The 6,000-nt window shown below is 37.3% G+C and overlaps 1 long non-coding RNA gene across 1 annotated transcript in view; it reads right to left on the bottom strand.

Moving 5' to 3' along the window:
* Positions 1-2,888: 2,888 nt before the first annotated feature.
* Positions 2,889-6,000, bottom strand: part of LOC108443591 — a 36,940-nt gene continuing 33,828 nt past the window's right edge. The window contains exon 3 of the long non-coding RNA XR_001859148.2: positions 2,889-3,019. This is a non-coding gene — a long non-coding RNA (uncharacterized LOC108443591). The remainder of the gene's footprint in view (positions 3,020-6,000) is intronic.

Raw genomic sequence — 6,000 nt, 5'->3', positions numbered from 1 at the left:
TAAAAGTGTATTATGTTAAATTAAATTATATTAACATGTAATTTAAATTATATCATATTACAATGTAAATCATTCTGTGTTTGCCTTTGGATAATTAGTCCTTTTTTAAGTTCCATATTAGCATTATGAAGAAAATATATTTAATATATTAAACTATTGGTGTTTAAGCAATACCTGTTTAAATATGAGATACTAAAATAATATTATTATGAGTATTATTAATAATAATATTAGTGAACATAATTAGGTTAATTAATGTTATCATTATTACTGTCATTTTTATTGTTGTTGTTGTTTTGTTCTGTTAGCATTATACAGAGAATTTGTCATTCTACTTATGAAGCACAAACAAACTTTCTGAGTGTCTTGAAGGCAAGCGATTCAAAAACAAAACAAAAATTCTCACATTATAATCAGTGAAGCTGTCAATCCCAGCTGTGAGCGGCAATGCACAATGTGATGTGACAGTTTCTATTTTTCAGATTCTATTTTTGATGACTAGCATATCTTTGCCACCTCAATATGGACGAGGAGAAACTCTTCCATGAAGCAGAGAAAAGGAGGGATCTCTACAACCCTTCTGGTAAAAACTGTAGCATCAGTGCAGAAGAAGATCTGGACAGAGTTGCTCATACTGGCAAAGGCTCTTTTACTGAATGACAGGGTCCTCCACGAACACAGAGACATGAAGAAACGAAACAAGGGGAGGGGGTAAGATTTACATTCACAGCATTTAGCAGACGCTCTTATCCATATCAATACTTACTTCAGTGCTCATTTAAGTGCTGTGTAAAGAGCAGTGTCTTCAGTCTGCGTTTGAACACAGCGAGAGGCTCTGCTGTACAGACAGTCAGTGGGAGTTCTTTCTACATCCTAGGTGCCAGTACGGAGAACAGTACAGGTAACATGGGAGGACAAGACACACAAGGAGGGCAGCCAAACTCACACCCAAAAAACACACCCTTCCTGGTCACAATTACACCGATAACTATGGATAAGCAACACAATCACAACAACCAAAATAAAATGTCCTTTTAAACCAGTAATGTAGTGTATCCTGAGAGCCACTTTGTATGGCCAGCCAGCCCCCCTAAGCTCCCCACAACAGGGCAGCCAGTGGTGAATGCCACACAGTCGTCCCACTCCCACCCTCCACCTGCTCCAAGAACAAAGTCTCTGGGGCATGTGATATCCTAAACCTGCCTGCTATAAAATCACAGTCTTAGACTCTCAACATGTCAAATTACTCTTCACTCAGAGAACTAGTTTATTCTGACTGAGGTCAGACATGGATGTATAATATTACAATTGAGCTACTGTGTTAGTAAGATTGTTAACGGATTATAATACTAAATACAACTGAAACTCCTCCCCATACAATATGTTACTGGGCACATGATCCGTGTCTGGCAGCAGGATAATCAAGGAGGATGCTCATGGTTGTGGATAAAACAAAATGCTTAGTAACGATAATGACGGGCACTAATCTGTAAAACAAACTGCAGCCTAAGAGACTGAAGGCATAAACACATAGCAATTGGTTGCCTCGTAACAAGCAAATTTGCATATTCTGTCCCACAAAGGATTAAATTTCAGTCCAACTAATTGGAGACACATCTGACTACTGAGTGTAAATGCATTTTTATTATAAACTACATTGCCAAAACAAAGATCACTAGAAAATTTTGCTCTAGGCCTACCAGCCTATCTCCCATGTAGCTGATCTTTGTCTGCTGTAGGTTGAAGCCAAAATTTAGCAAAATTTTGTCTTGATGTCTCTGTCTGTAGCTTCTGATGTAAAGGGGTTCTACTTGCCAGCACTTTGAAATAACCAAGGATATAAGGAGAAATAAACATTAAACAGTATCCAGAAAGACATAACCAGAGACATTATAAAGGAGGAGGAGACAGTTCACTGGTTGAAGTATGAATAGAATAGCTCCTTATGCTCAATCTCAGGGCTGTATTAAGGAAAAGTCCATCCTTAAAGAAAAAGCAATAATCAACTTGTATGCTAATCCATAAGAAAGTTTATGTATGTATGAAAGAAATGTATGTATGCTATTTTTGTCAGATTTTACCAGTGATGTCAAATATGTTTTATTTAATATGCTGTAATGTGAAAAGTTAATGTGGCATAGGAGCCTGAACTTGTATGACAGGACATAACTGCCAGTGAAGCATTGGGAAGATTTTGATTCAGATGCTGAATTTCATATGTGAGTTATTTTGTTAGGTTCAATCAAATCCAGGCATACACTGTACGATTTTAGAAATATGCTCTTTAGTGACAACTCACACTGTGTCTTTGAATTTGCCATTGTTTGTCGTCAGTGCCAAGAGAGCCAAGAGCCAAGGAGACGAACAGTATTAAGAGTGTGTTGCTGCAATGAAAGTTTGAAGAGAAGTGAAGAAATTAAGTTTTACAGATTAATGACATTTTAGACAGGTTAATGGTAAAGAGTAACATCAATTGATTTGTAATCCATTTTAAACTGCACTGTAAATGATATAAATGTATATCATTCATTCATCATTCATAAGTGTTTAATGGACCTAGGTTGCAGTGTAATATACAAATAAATACACATAATAAGACACAGTGAGGCACCTGTAGTGAGGTAACTACCAGCATTATCTCGAGCCATTTCAACTTTAGCCAACTCTCAGTAGATCAGAAGAATTTCAACCACATCAGTAGAAAATGCAGAAAATGCAACAGAGTAATAAAACATAATAATGCAGACTCACAGTCATGTCAGTGAAAGACACTTAGCAATCCTGTTTATAAGGAGTTAAATTATCTTTAACTCCACAGCTCTCACTGCTTCTGCAGTCAGGAAGATGATTTCCATGCTGAAGATGCTTTGCATTAGCAGCTCATGCTTCAGTGCTCTGGGAGAGTTTATAGCTCTGTCAGTTTAACACTTCATGACTGAGAGCTGATCTACATGATCACACATCAAAAAGCCATCATGACTTTAATCACCAGCTTCATCTGGATGATCATCACCTGCAGCTCGGGTAAGAAAACATTACATTTCAATTACATTTCAGTTTCAGCATGAATCATTACATTTGGTTGAATCTCTTAGAGGACTTCAAAGCATCTCAGCTAATAAATGCTCAATTCAGTCATGAAACACAGAACAATGTACAATTACAGGTGAATTTATGTTTTCAATCTTTACAGTGTTTTATTTTTTCACAGTATTACCAAGAATCTTCTTTAATAATCTCTATTAATGCTCTCTCTCTCTCTCTCTCTCTCTCTCTCTCTCTCTCTCTCTCTCTCTCTCTCTCTCTCCACTCTTTAGGGCAGGTTGTGTTGGCTCAGTCTGGAGATCAGACAGTGCAGCCTGATCAAACTGTCACTATTACCTGCAAACATGATCCAGCAATAAACTGTTTTAAAACAGATACAACACAACGCTGTATGTCCTGGTATCATCAGATTCCTGGAGAAGCCCCTAACTCCTGATATATCTTACTGATGAGAGAGTTTCTGGAGTTTCCTCTCGATTCAGTGGCAGTGAGAGTGGAAACCACATTGACTACACTCTCACCATCAGTAAAGTCCAGCCTGAAGATTCAGGAGTTTATTACTGTCAGAGTGGACATGACACTGGAAACAAAAACTGGGTGTTCACACAGTGAAAAATCATCATACAAAAACATCCTTCAGTCAGACGGTACAGAGACTGCACAGCTGCAGGTGCTGAGGGAATGGATGACACAACCCACTGACAACGATAATGATTACAGAAAACTATTTCATATATGTCAGTCACCTTCCAAAATGTCCCAAAAAGGGCTGATAATAAGTGTTTTGCCTTATTTTACCTTTGACTTACTTCTTATTTGCTACTTAAAATCCGATTCAATATATATATATATATATATATATATATATATATATATATATATATATATATTTTTTTTTTTTCCTTCCAAATTCATCCCACAACCCCCTAAAACTGTTTGATCTAGTTTTGGTCACACACAACTTAAGTCCCAATTGGCTTGAGGAGCTGTACCCTGAAAACTGCAGAAATGAGATTGATGACTTTGAAAAATGACCTTTTTGTTAAGAATATGCTGCTGTTTTGTGTTTTAATGGGAAGAATAGAGAACAGTGCTGCTAGCTGTGTTACAGTGGGAGATAACTGGGGAGTGAACAAACAAGAACTCAATGGAAACTGAGAATTTTTAATTCTTTAAAATTAGTTTTCTAAAATATACGGTTATTACCTGTGGAATTTGCTAAATTTACACAATACACTAGATATACTCAAAGAATAGGAGACTGATAAATCACGCTTGGAAGTAAGCTGTAAAACTACTGTAAAGCTGCTTACATAACAGAAAGATACTGCAAGTTACAAACATGTTAGAAGTCTATTTATTTAAAATGGTAGCTGGAGTCTTGATAAAACAAGCAAGCAGAAATTCAGAAAGAAGTGCCCTTCCTAGCTCCTCCTTGGTGCCGCCTTCTGCACCTGCCAAAAATTTTCTAAGAGCATGTAGTCGTTTGTGCCTGATGTCCTATGAAATTAGCTATGCACTATAATACACAACCTAGCTAAACAGTGTGCAACTATTTAGAATTCTCATTTAAATGTGTGATTAAAGAGGTGCAGTTTCAATAGGGTTTTTGCTAAATATTTATTAAGTGAACTTTGGAGTTCTCTATGTAAAACTCTAAGAGGGAATGTTTTTAAATGCCTCAACTAAAGTTAGCAAGCAATGTATTAAACTAATTACGTGTTTAGCTTCTTTGGGCTTAAATGAATTGTTGCTTATTTTAAAGATTTAAAATGCATAACAACAGTGTAGTTCACCTGTGTAGAAAGAAAATAACTGGTGTTTCCCAGTAGCTCTGAGGGGAGTGAGAGGAGCAGTCAGAACACCAGCTGGCAAATGACCGACCTTCAACGATGAAATGTGGTTGAAATAATGTCCGTTGTTTCAATGTTGAAAACTCTTTGAAACAACTGTTAATATTAAACGGTTGTGAGATACTCATAAATCAACGTTGAAATTTCAGCTTTAAATCAACATAATGTCTTAATCATCCTGCTTCATAAATATGATCATTATTATTATTATTTTACTGGCATTTTTCATATTTTGATCATAAGACCTCTTCAAAAATCTAAATGTATATGTTAAGAATAGCAAACAACAGCAACAATATTAGTAACAGGCAAATTAAGTTTGCCTTACTTGCCTGCCGCCCACTGTAACAGCGTGAAAACTGTGTTAACTGACAATCAGCGCCTCCACTGAGGCGTGCTGAGGACACACGTTTTGAGGCGGTCTGATCACACCCGTTTTGAGGCGAACTGAGCACACCCATTTTGAGGCTGACCGAGTGCTCCTGCGCTGCGGCGACGCGCGCGATTCACCAACGTTCAGCTGAGCCGGAACAGCGTTTAGAGCTGCTTCTGGAAACTTCGGGGCTTTGAAACGCGTTTGATGAGTAATACTTGGTTTATTTGACGTACGAACAGTTTTAATCGGACATTTACTTAGACTTAGCTCTATAATCTGATAATGCTGAACTCTTTATACAGTAAATCGAAAATTATCGTCACTTGATAAGTTAGCTAGTTAGCCGGTGGTCTGCTGTGGTAAGCTAGCCAGGTTGGTTGTCTGCTGTCACAGTGTAAGAAATCATGAAGTCAGTTAAATGGTAATTTTTCTAATTCCTATTTTAAATTGGAGCGACGCTGTTGAATTCATGCTCTTAATCTAACTTAGCTAATAAACTGAGAGTTAACGTTGTCAGTCTCTTTAACAGCTCGGCTAGAAGACTGTTCAATTCTGGCTAACCTCTGCTAAACTAGCTAGCTAGAAAGGGAAAGTTCGTGAACGAGCTTGAAAAAGCCAGTTAATTTCGTTAAAATGTTAAACGATGAACTTCATTAAATGATGTTGCCTGGTGACTGTAGAGTGTGTTAAAGCTGTAGGATGGCGCGGCAGACGGCAACACCGGTT

The sequence above is a fragment of the Pygocentrus nattereri genome, chromosome 1 (genome assembly GCF_015220715.1).
Source record: "Pygocentrus nattereri isolate fPygNat1 chromosome 1, fPygNat1.pri, whole genome shotgun sequence".
In the NCBI taxonomy this organism is placed as follows: domain Eukaryota; kingdom Metazoa; phylum Chordata; class Actinopteri; order Characiformes; family Serrasalmidae; genus Pygocentrus; species Pygocentrus nattereri.
The sequence above is the reverse complement of the archived record's forward strand: the minus strand, read 5'-3'. Positions and strand labels throughout refer to the sequence as shown.